At 39.3% G+C, this 13,184-nt stretch overlaps 1 long non-coding RNA gene and 1 other non-coding gene across 2 annotated transcripts; both read right to left on the bottom strand.

Moving 5' to 3' along the window:
* Positions 1 to 462: 462 nt before the first annotated feature.
* LOC137594176 (uncharacterized) lies at positions 463 to 8,608 on the bottom strand. The gene is made up of 3 exons (XR_011035216.1): positions 8,472 to 8,608; positions 6,368 to 6,676; positions 463 to 763 (listed from the first exon to the last, which is right to left on the bottom strand). It is a non-coding gene; the product is annotated as an uncharacterized lncRNA (long non-coding RNA).
* Positions 8,609 to 13,077: 4,469 nt separating this feature from the next.
* trnar-ucg (transfer RNA arginine (anticodon UCG)) lies at positions 13,078 to 13,150 on the bottom strand. Its single transcript has one exon. It is a non-coding gene; the product is annotated as a tRNA-Arg (tRNA).
* Between the last annotated feature and the right edge of the window lie 34 nt (positions 13,151 to 13,184).

Genomic DNA, 13,184 nt, shown 5'->3' with positions numbered 1-13,184 from the left:
AAAATAAAATTAAAAAAAATCAACATTTCCCCGATAAATAAAATATGTGTGAATGAGCAAAAGCTTATTATATATTTGTCCATTTGATGAATTTTGCTGATTCAGCACACGTCCTGTCTGCCCCCCCCCTATTAAAACGTAATGCAGGGTCATTCAAACCCCACCACGGCGCTTGTCAGTTAAATGCTCACAATGATTCACTTTTCGATAAGTTTACAGACAAGAACCTGCCGAAAACATCCCGATCATTTACGACTAATCACGTGGTCATCTGTTGTTCGATCACAGAATTGTAAACAAGTGAAAAAACAAGACGTGCAATATTTTCGGCATTTTTATTTCAATCAAACGACTGTAGTCGACACAAGTACACCTGACACAACAGCAAAGTTATACGTTTACAGCCAATTATTACTGAGACTTATAATAATAAATACTTTTAATGAGAATTGGCTCATAAAATAATGTATTGACAGGGCAGTATAGGGAAATTCAAGGATTTTTTAATTGTAATTCAAAATGAAATACATCTGTGTAACAATACCGTCTAATGACAACCTATACGATGTTTTAAAATAATTCTGGGACACCAGAAGAACCCATGTCGTGTAGATTTAGGCTGAAAGAATTTGTATCTCTTTCTCCACCCTGTTAACCTCTGAGTGACTGATAATCATCGTTGATCTCTGAGGACATTTTATTGGTTTGATCTCCATCTTCCTCCAGAACAGAATGCTGACGGGCCTGCAGGTTCTGTTTCATCCTGAAGATAAATAAAAGAGGGACTCATCAGTAAATCAATCACAACATCTTTGCATAAACTTTTAACAGTCTGCATACAGACAATAATTTTCCACAAGAAAGAAAGAAAGAAAGAAAGAAAGAGAAAATTGGATATAAATTATAATTATAAGGGGCTTTATTGTCAAGACAAATTTCCGAGATAAAAACAGTTAAAACAAGTACAAAACGTGAGATTAAAAACCTGACACATACAAACACATTTGTACAAAGTATGCCCAGACATGTATTTGAAACAATTCGAAGGTCTTTGGTTAGACTGGTGAAAATGCTGCAGTTGCTGTTGTGCAGGACTTTTTCCTTTTAAACATTGTATGCAGTGTTTCAGAAAAACAAACTTTCTTTCATTCCCAGTATAAAACAGACCCTACTTGTGCATGTTGTTTCTCTCTTATACGCTGTATGCATGGAGGGATCTTAAGGCTTTTATCCCAATAGGGAACCAGCACGAACTCTTTCTCTATCAATTTTCACCCACTCCCCAATTCAGACAAGTTCTTTCTCCCACCAGCCCCACAATGAAGGATTTGTCCTCGTTCTCTTTGTCCACCTCTGATATCTTTTTTTGACTGCTCCCTCTCCTGCAGACAGCATGCAGCGTATGCAAATACACTCTCTTTTAATCCTGGGACCCCTCCCCTGAGTGAATGCAACCTTAAATGAGGACACACTTGCACACATTCACATATTTATATCAGTGTTTTTTTCATCATCTGGGACATGTGGTCACTCAAACGGTGAATACTAACATGAGAGGACAAAAATACATGGTTTTGGAAATTCTTTTATCTAAATTTGTGCGTATGTGGTTAATGTGGAAGAAAATACAACAGAAGAATGGAAGTGTGGACCATTTATTTATTTTTCATTTTTCAAAATAGGTAACATTTTGAGTCATAATCTGCACACAGAACATCTTGCAATGCATTTCCTAGAAGCTCACATGCAGCTCAAATGAACTCTCTTAAAGGAAAGAACTTTTTAAAAGTCAAGACTGAATATTTTATTTTTAAATATGCTTTATATAAACAGGTATGGCAACCTCTTTTTTGATCACGTGTCCATCTCTGTTGATTACTCTTCAAAAGAATGAAAGACTTCAGCTGTGAAGTGCATGATTTTTATTTTATTTTCTAGAATTTGTGGAAGAAGATTAAATCTTCCCTTGCAATCCAAGTCATTTTATTTTCTGAGAAATGTTGTTGCACTGCATGAAATTCAGTGTTGTACAGACTCATATCACACCCACACCCACACACATGCACGCACGCACGCACGCGCACACACACACACACACACACACACACACACACACACACACACAGAAGACTGAAACAGGAGACAATAATGTTTAAGACACCTGTAATGTCTATCTCTATACACTGGATGAAATATAACAGCGTCTGATGTACATTAGGCATTCTGTCACTAGTAACATTCCCAAGTTGGCCTGTGTGTGTGTGTGCGTGCGTGTACGTGTGTGGTGGGGGGTTGACATGTGCTGGACAGCTCTGACAGTTCGGCCTTTTCAGACTTACATTGCTGAGTCGGCCGGCCTCCTTCCCATAGCAACCCTAACAGAGGTCAAAGGCTACGTACCACTCATCCACCCGCCCACCACATCTCCTCCTCCTCTTGTACTCCAGGGTGGCCACACACTCTTTGCTCCCTGACTGGCCACAGACTGAGTGGCTGCACCAATGAACTTGAACTTGAACTGATATCTGACACTGACCAGGTCACACGTCTCTCTACTAAGACAATGATGACAGTTCTTGAGTCAACATTTCCTCATTTACTTTCTTTCATTTCCCATTATGCACCAGCAGAATAAACAATGGGCATAAATGAGGTCACATTAAGGATTCCCCCAGATTCTCTCCACCCTGGAACTTCATCTCCTCCCGCTATGATTACAAAGGGCTACTATATTAAAGGCTCAGTCACCTAAATCTCCTCTACTTTCATTGGTGCATACAAGACCCCGACGCAGGCACGCCACAGCCAACAAGCGTAATCTGAAAAGCCTGGGATGTAGAAACTTCTCCCCATCTTCCTCTAAGATACTTAATGTCAGGCTTTGTGCTAGATTAGTCGTGGCCAAAGTTGCATTAAAAAAATGGGGATGAGCTTCATTTGACCCACATTTGGACTTGATCCAAGACTCTGGGCAGCCCGTGAGCTGGGCTTTTTATATCACAGCGGAGTCGTTAAAACATTAATAATGTTCACACGTAGTGAGGAGAATCCTAAGAGGTAACCCAGTTGCTAGGTGGTATTAACATTTTATTACTGCTGTGGCCGAACTACTTGTCTCACAAAGAATTGGAGGTAAGCTCTGGCTGCTGTCAGTTCTTCATTTCACATTGTTAATTTGCTGCATTGAAAACTTTATACAGCAAAACAATATATACTTAATAACGGACACAGCAAAAAAGGAAAGGCAAACATCTAAAAATTCTTCAATTTTTTTGAGAAAAATATATTTGCCTTTAACTTTGGTTCACCAAAATCTATTTGCATCCTTCTGCATTCATGTAACTAAAGATTACAGATGAAACATTCACAGACGTTGACAGCGTAAGTCCTGCAGTGGAACCAAAGTGTAGCAAACAGCTCAATTTAAATCCACGTTTGATTTCTGTCTCCATGATTGAACAGAATTACCAACGGTTATCTTTACATCAATAAATGTTCTCTGTGTGTCACTCAGCTGCACATCCTCAGCTCTTCTCTCAGGGGCAGTATATTCATTAAAGATCTGCTGGAGTCACCGCTTCTGTGTGACCACGCTGTCTCTTTCGGCTGCTGCTGAGACACGTGCAGCTGCAGGCCGACTAATCACACACGCTGTCTGCTCTTCTAAGTTCAGTCAGTCACGGCTGCAAAATTGTTTCAGCAAGGCCTTCCTGCATCAGCAAGCTAACTTCATCAGTAGATGCAAAGCTAACACTGAAGGCTCCAATACGCTATTATCTACTCTACATCTACATTTATCTTTAACCCCTCCTTTTCATTCATACAAAATATTTTTTTTTCTACTACAGTATTTTCTGGACTATAAGGCACACCTTCAATGAACGGCCTATTTAAATCTTTTTCCACATATAAGGGATACTGGATTATAAGGTGCATTGTTGGTTTTTGTGAAAATTAAAAGCTTTTAGGTGCACCTTTAGTGGGGAAAATACTGTATGTGAAAACTGAAAATTTCCTCCCATGGGCCCCCCACCAACAGGAGGAGCCGTAGGGGTCCAGTATGGATTGGACAGCATTTAATGCTTCCCCCGCGACCTGGATCTGGATAACTTGTTAAAAACAAGACTGAGAGAGAAAAGCAGAATGTCATCATTTCCATCCTCCTCTGTGTTTCCTCTATCGTAGCGTCTGAAACAATCACATGGTACAGAAAAAAACTATGGAATCTTTAAGATTAACTTCCCACCTTCAACATTTCTTTGTGTCTTTATTGTGGAGTCTGCCTGGAGCGATGTGCTGTGTATCACAGATGAGAAGAATGAGTAAGGAGAGGGCAGGCTCTAATCTTTTGACATGTGCTCTGCTCGTTCCTTTCATGTGTTATACTCATACTTACATGTATAGTATGAGTCTCATTAATAACCATTTTAAGCAGGTTACGTCAATGGGCTTGTTTAACACGCCCAGTACCTCAGCTGAGTCACTGTCAGCGACGCATCACGCTGTCGACCGTCTTGAGGGTTCCACGTCGTCTTTCTTTCTACCACCTGAGTGCCAACCCCCAAAACTAAGATGCACTCAAGCTATGATTTGTCCTTTATTTGCACAAAGGACAATTCATATCCAGTTGCTCAACCAAGCAATGATAAAGGAGTGCATGGATGATGACAGGCACCATGCATAAAATACAATCTGATTCTCAGAGTTAGAAACATGGCTGTTAGAAACAGCGTGATGGACTGTGCAGGTCTGAGCAGGTGCACCTAAATGCATATGATGTATGAACGCCAGTGAAATCCCACTCATTTAACAACAACAGCATCTCCATGCCCTTCAGACATGCAGATGAGGCTGAACAGACTAATGAACAGTCAGGTGGCAGTCCAGGGTCTGGACTACTACCCCCCATCACACACATATCAAACAACCACCCACATGTACACACATTAAAACTCAGCAGCTCGCCCGACCCCAGTGATCTGCACGACGGTCTAATGTCTCAGGCATCTGCTCATGTCTAGTCTGGAGGGTCTTTCCCACCCTGCCCCCCAGCCCCAGCCTAGCACCAGCTTCCCACAATGGTGGGAAAGCAGGTCTTTATGAAGGGCGGAGGAGGAGGAGGAGTGGGGGGGTGCTAAACAGCTATTGAGGGGGGGGGGGGAGCGGAGCTGAATGATAATGTGAAAACGCAAAGCGCTGTTCATTAACACACGAGTGCTGCAGCTGCACATGTTGGCCCTGAACGCACCGGCTCACGTGTCGCCTCTCTGCTCTAGGTCGCTGCCAAAGCTACCGGGGGTACTGAACACGTCTATGACATGATGTGTGTGTGTGTGTGTGTGTGTGTGTGTGTGTGTGTGTGTGTGTGTGGTTACAAGACTGAAAAGGTACGCCCTTCAATCCTGTAACAGATTTTAGATGAATGTGACTCAGTTACATCACTGTCTGACATTTTTTGTCACATCCACGTGTGTGTGTGTGTGTGTGTGTGTGTGTGTGTGTGTGTGTGTCGAGGGGATGGAGGATTGATGGAGGGTTGGAAACAATGTAAAAAATTAAGAAGAACAAAGAACAGTCAATCAAAAGAATTTAAAGTGTTTACAAAAATGCAGTTTTAAAGCATCAGAAATTCTGATGAGCATTTCTACGTAGAATTTAAGAGTCACAGCTGTCATTCGGTGCTGATTTTTGTGCACATAAATGCTGATTTATTTAAAAAAATATGTTCATATGTAATAAATTAAATCATTAACTAAGAAAAAAAGTGATTTTCCAAACATGACAGTGTCAACCCCCCACCCCGACCCCCCCTCAGCAAAATTCACCTGAGGGACTCAGTGCTTAGAGATATGTGAATTCAGAACCCACCAGGTTTGTCCAGTAGAAACAGGATGGACCCGCTGCTTGGTGAGCACCAGGGAGTGAAGGAGCACCATGACAAGAGAGGATGGCAGCTTTCCTTTAACCGGTGCCAGCTCATTAATTTCGTTTGCCCCCCCCTCCCACCCTACCACCAGCACCTCAACCACCACCAACAATCACCACCCTTACTCATCCACCCCTACCCTCACATCACCCCTTAACTGCTAATTAGCTGGAGCAGGAGATAGAAGAGAAAAAGGGAGAGACCATATGTGACTAGGGAGGAAATGGGAAACTGTTTTCTTTTTTTTTCATCCTCCTAAACCTCCATCCCCCATCGGTCACACACACACACACACACACACACACACACACACACACACACACACACACACACACACACACACACACACACACACACACACACACACACACACACACACACACACACACACACCACCTCCATCACCACTGGTACCCAACAGTAAACCATGATGCTGCTCACCTCGTATGCCAGTCCAGCCATTTTAGTTGTCGCAGCAACATCTCCCCAAGATGGCTCCGCCGAGCGCACCCCCATACTCCCAGGATCTGGCGGGGTCTTTGTCCGCCTCCTGGCACGGGTGCAGCGTACCCCCGTTGGCAGTACAGATGGCATTAGAGTCTCTTGGGTAGAAAGGATGAGGAATAGGGGGAAAGGGGGGGAGGTGGCAGTTCCGGAGCAACCGTTTTTCTCTCCTTGTTTTTCTTTTAATTATGGTTCTACCCTCTTTTCAGGAATCCTCCGATTATTCATTGTCATCAATCAGAAAGGCTGTATTGAGAGCAGACGGATGAGAGAAAACAGAGGAATAAAACATGAAAAGAACATTCTGTACTTCTGTACTAGTTATCAGTGTAGCCTTTTGAATCGAGGTTCTTAATGGACAACACAACTGATGGCTAACTTTGCTTTTTCAAACACAAATCCTTGTGATGTTTTTTTTTTTATAGAAGCACAAAACAAATCTTTTACATCATGCATGCACACAAGTTGAAACAAGGATGCTACAAATAAAGCGTTTTTTATTCTCATTCAATGAGAAAGCGCACCACGATGACACAATACCAGCTGAAATGCAGGAAAGACTTGGACCATGGCCTTTTCACATATACAATAAATCGTGGTGTAATGAAGCAATTAGTCCACTTTGACAGCAGGATCTTCTGCAATTGGTAGTTAACAGAAATGAAAACTAATCTCTTTGTGTTCTTCAGGCTTTAGCAGCATTCTGCAGGCTTAGCGTATGCGCCGTTACAGCACTGAAGTACCAAGTTGAAAAGTTCAGCTCCTGTCTACAGGACGGCCCTGAACGTCTCATTGAGGCAAGACACAATGTATCCCAAAGGTCCCAGGATTCTCTACAGCTCCTAACACTAATGCCAAGTGTGTTTTTTAATCCTGTGTATGTAGGCTGCTACACCACTTAACTGCATTCTTAAGAGTCCTAGAGACATTAGTGTCCTTCTTCTATACAAGGATCTTACAGGTTAAATCAAAAATTTTGTATCATTACTTGAAATGTATTAAAGAATCCTGATCTCAATAACAACAGTTTAAGAATTAGATATCAAGAATGTGTGCTTTGATTAAAAAAAAAAAAAAAAGCACTGACTTGTAGCCACATGGTAGCAGGCAGCAAATGATCCTTGACAAATTATGAGGGATTTAATCTTCCCTGTTTTTTTTTTTTAATAACAGGTGAACAGGAGAGTATGTGTCAGATAAAATAGATTATCTTTCTATAATAGGATGAACTCCAGAAAAATTAAAGGCCGTATGGCTGGATTGCATTTGACTGTTTTAGCTCCTTTACTGTTGCGCTCTGCAAGACAAATAAAAATACCTCCAAAAATGTTTGCCTGTAACTCAGGATTGAATGTTGGAATATGTTATCTTTTTTAGATGATGTTATCAAATCCCAAATATTTGAGTGCCCTTGGAATTGGGAAAATTTGTGAGATATTGCTTAATGCAGCTCCTGTCCACCCACTGGGCATCCTGTTTAACATTCAGCACCATGCGGAAGAGAACCTCAATGAACAGCTACCCTTATACCCTCCACAATATAGGGCCTGTGATTGACTGCAGACCCTAGCCAATTTATACAACTCCTGTACTGAATCCTAAAGATGCACTGATGTGAAATTAAAAGAAAAATCAGGAATAAATAGTTAAAGGCCTCAAAATCAAATGGTTGGATGATCAATAAGCATTGGATGAACTTAACATGTTATTTTTCCTCCAAGGGATGAAAAAATAATCATCTATTCGATTTGACATATTTTTGTTTTCCTTAATTTTTATTATCTCCAGATGATCGATATGGGTTTATTTTCTGTTTGTATGTATACAAAGAGATAATGAGAAGACTTACTGTAATGGAAAAATACTTAATAAATCTTATCACAAACCAATGTAATTTTTTGCCACACATATAAACTAAAGCCACATTCTGAAAAAGCATTTAATAGAATTTGCTTGTTGATTTGTAATTAGTAATTAGTTTTTTGTTATTAATAAATGTCGAGAAAAGCAAAAGAAAAACAAAGAAAAGCTATTTTCTTACCTTTGAGGGGTAAAATTCAAAACCAGCCTCCTTTGGACACAATGTTTGGGAAGCAATTTCTACTTTCGGTTATCTAGCTTTATGACAGGTATTTAACACTCATACAGCTAGATAACCAAAGACAGAAACAGACCTCCTGTCACACACGTGATGCTGACCTCATCCAGAAGGACAGGGATGATGAGGAGTTAAAGTGGGTCTGAAATATTCAGAAAGAAGACCTGGATCAGATGTGTTTGACACATTTTAGGTAGTGAACATTTTGTTCATTTAAAACTCACATTCATGTCTGTGTATGTTTGAAGGCCTGATCACTTGTGTAAATTAAATTTCTGCAGACCAGCATTTATTTTTTTTGTATTTATAGCTATAATTAACAAAACTTGTTCAAAATATTTCCCCTTTGTCACTTTACGTTTTAGCTAGCAATTAAATTATTATTTTTTATGCTCTTTAATAAAAGGCAATGTTCATGAGAAAGGACTACTGCTTTGGCATCTCTTGCGATCTTTATATCTATATTATATCTATATAACATAATTTAGACAAGAACAAAGTGGCTGTCTACTTGTTAAAAAATCTGTCGAAAATTTTTAAAGGACAATTTTGAAATCAACCACATCTAACGTGTCCATGTGTAAATATTCTTGAGAGTAGAAAAGGCACCTTTTATATATCTATTATGTATAGCAGGGCTATTATCTTACTTTTACATTTTTATTTCACCTCATTCTTTATTTTATTTTTTTTTTATAGCTCACACAACTATGACATCTTAACACTCACAAGACTGACTATTACTATTGTTTTACACAGTTAAACCTGGCGTGGAATTTTACAATCGACAATACTGAGCTTTAGGATTTTAATTTGTATACATGTAAGATTGTGTAATACAAGAAGTGACACTGTCACATCAGACTGTTAAATGTTAAAACGCCATGACCACTGCCATGAACCTGAGACAGCATGAGGCACAGAAACGGTGGTGCTAAACCGATCATAAACAGCAGACTCTGTAAAATATACATATATATCTGTTTAAATGTGAACTGAGGTGAAACCTACATTTAACTTGATTTGAAATGCTCTTTAGCACTCTGGGGGCAACGAGTCCCTACTTATAATGAGAGTTGCGATTGGCCTACTTCTTATAAAACTCGACTATTTCACCACACGTGGATAATCCGCACAAGCGATTTACACGAAATATTTGTTAGTGATCATAATAAGAGGCCGAGAAGCATTGTGTAACATTCCAAAACGATAAGTATGTGTTTCTATTTAGGAACCGAAGACGATTCACCTCAAAACCCTGAATAAAATGCAAAGGAGTTGGTGAGGGTTAAACAACCACTGAACGTTTATAAAAAATAAGCATAAAGGTGTGCTGAGCCTTCAGTCCTTGGGTTCTCTGCATGTCACACATGGACGCAGGTTGAGAGCAGAACCAAAGCTGCTAAAACGTAACGAGGTGTTTGAAATCTAGTAGGTCTCCAGGAGCGTTTCTTACCTGCTCCAGAGGCAAAACGGACTCTGGAGGGAAATTTCCTTCAACTTCAGGCCCAGATGAGTTTTTCAGAAGAATCCCTGTGTTTACATCGGGCCCTTGTAAAGTGTCAGTGCCGCGGCTGTCAGAAGGGTCCACCTCCATCCTCAGACCTTCAGCTTCTGCCTCTCCTTCACTCTGCGCGCCTCCTCTTCTCTCTCCCGCACTAACGTCATCAGAATCGACGAGGCGCGTTGACCAATCAGCGTCCAGCAACTTCAAACAGTAGAGAGAGACGGTTTCCGTCACGTCAGTAATATTTTATTAATTCCTGGAATAATACTGTTACCACGGCTAATAATAATAATAATAATAATAATAATAATAATAATAATAATAATAATAATAATAATAATAATAATAATAATAATAATAATAATAATAATAATAATAGTAATAGTAATAATAATAATAAAATTATCCTTATTATTATTATTTTTGTTATTATATGAATATATCGGACAGTAACCTTCTTTTGAACTTTGGACCACAATATCACTTATCTTGTTCTTCTTTATCCACGTTGACTTTAAAAATATTCATTTATGAACTTACTGAATGTTTCATTGTGAAATTATTCATGGCATCAAAAGTTTCAAATTAAATACTTCTGTAATAGTAGACTTTGATTGCATGATTTTAAAATGTTGTTAAATAATTTTGACTAAAGTTCACATATGTAAAAGTTCTAAACTGTATGAAGTGCCATCATTATTTTCTAAAAGTAATTGTTGAAGATTGAACTTGGAAGAAACTTGATTGTTTTGTAAAAAAAAAAGAAAAGAAAAAAAAAGACACTTCACATGTCTTCAAACAATAAATAGACATTCAGCTGCTTCAGATTCAACCTTCAAGGATTTAGAGATGTTCCTGAACAACTGCAGTCAAACACAGAGACGGGGGTTGCCATTTAATTTTGGTGATACATGCCAACTCATGTTGTCCTCCAGTTAAAGCAATGTTCTTAAGGGAAAACTTCAGATATCCTTCAGTGAAACTTGGAGTGTGGAGTCCTTCCAGCGAATACATTCACTACAGAGATGTTTGATGAAAGTATAACAGGAATCGTGTACACTACAGTGGGCACCATGAAAGATTTCACTGCTTCCAGGTCAACATTTCACTGAATAAAAAAAAAAGGCTAAAAATTTGCTTATCTTTTATTGACATAATATCCCGACTGATTCTTTGACAACAATAAGGTGTGTACACAGTCAGTCATTCAAGAGGATGCAATTTGTGAAAACTTCAAAACTTAAACTTCACTCCTTTTCTCTTTTTTTTGCAGTCACAAAGATTCATACACAACCATACACAAACACAGCAGAAAACTTTATATAAATTAAAAGATGACACAGTATACGACTATAAGAGAGAAATAATATAGCGAGCTGATGCTGTAGTCAGTTGGTCACACGCTGCAGGAGGCACCTCATGAAAAAGTTTGTGTCGAGGCTGAACGTCCTCTCCCACTGCCTCAAAGTTTAGGAGTTTAGTCACTTAGAGGCAAATTGTTACCACTAATGACTGGGAAAAACCAACACATACATTTCTGCACAAGACATATTAATACCTCATACACAGAGCATACAAATAAGCAAAACATGACTAAGTAGTCTTTATTTTCTGAAAGAAAATAAAGGAATAAAGAATATCCATATGAAAGAACAAATGAGACGTTGCTTCTGCCATTGTCACAATGTTTTCCCCGGGTTATCTTCATACACAGAGGCCTGGCAATAAAATAATTTCCAATGGTGATGAAGAATCATTCCCAAGAGTCTTCACTCTGATACATCCAATTCATCCCCCAGATGCCATTTCACTCTCAAGATAAGTGACAACTGTGACAGTGTCTTACTTCTCAGGCCTCAAACACCACGTGACTTTTTCGATTTAGTCAATCTGATAATACCAGTGGAATCTGCAAGTTACATTCGGAAAGAGACCAAATATGAGAAAAAAAAACTAGTGAGGTGTAAAAAAGAGAGGAAGAAAGGTGTGAAACTTTAACCAAAAGTTTACAGAAAGTAATGCTCTGGGGTGAAAAAAACATTATGCCTGATTGCTTTGTGACTGAAGTAAAGTTCTCTTTTCAGTCACAAAGCAAAACAAGGCAGTCAGAGACCGCAACATCCTGTGAAGGGTAGGTCAGGGTACCTTGAAAGTAGTACCTGACAAGTGCATAGCTTTGACCTTTCAGGGTAGGTCAAAGCTATGAACTACCTTTGACCGTAGATCAAAGCTAGTGCATAGGTAGATCAAAACACAAGCTTTGATCTATGGTCTTACACTGGCCTTCTCTGTTGTCCTTCTATCCTATCCGGCTCCTGACAGTAGAAAAGTTGAAACTTGACCGTGACCTACTTTTCCCAAGGTCAAGGTCATCATCTTATTTTCATTCTCTTTGCTGCCCGACTAATGTGCTTTTTGTTTCATCTTTCTATTTGCAATGGTTGCGAAGATATTTGGTGGACAAGCTAACGTACAGACGAACACACAAACACTGACAGTTACGTACATCACCGCTTTGAAACGGGATGTAAAAAGCAGCAAAAGAAAAGCCAGTAAGGACAGAGGAAATGATCCAAATTGAATGTACATATACAGGAGTGATTATAAGCCAAAAACTCCATTGATGCACTTGCATTACAGTAGGCAGCATCAGGTTTGTTGTGCAGGAAATCTGTTGATTTATGGGGTGTGAAATAGATTTGTAAAGATAACAGGAAATGAATTGCATAGACCCCCTTAAAAGAGAATTTGTGTTTTGGAGTTCATGTAAAGGCATAATCTTATCCAAAGTGTTATCTAAACTGAACCTGACTGTTACCTGGGCTGAAGTTAAAAAGTGAAGTTCAAGACAATTTCATTTCCTTTGGTATAAATACATGAATTAATGATGTATATGTCTACATATCTAATAAAGTATATATCTACATCACTATATCTTGACTCCTTGACTCGTTACTAGAATAATAACGTAAAAAACGGTACAGGTACAACGACGACACCTGCAGTCAAAAGACAGAATCGTGAAGCGAATGAAATAAAAAACGACCGCGGCAGGACTCGAACCTGCAATCCCCTGATCCGAAGTCAGATGCCTTATCCATTAGGCCACGCGGCCTCCTGATGACTAGAGCAGATAAAATACTTATACC

Source organism: Antennarius striatus, chromosome 4 (assembly GCF_040054535.1).
Source record: "Antennarius striatus isolate MH-2024 chromosome 4, ASM4005453v1, whole genome shotgun sequence".
Classification (NCBI taxonomy): Eukaryota; Metazoa; Chordata; class Actinopteri; order Lophiiformes; family Antennariidae; genus Antennarius; species Antennarius striatus.
This window is presented reverse-complemented; position numbering and strand designations above follow the sequence as displayed.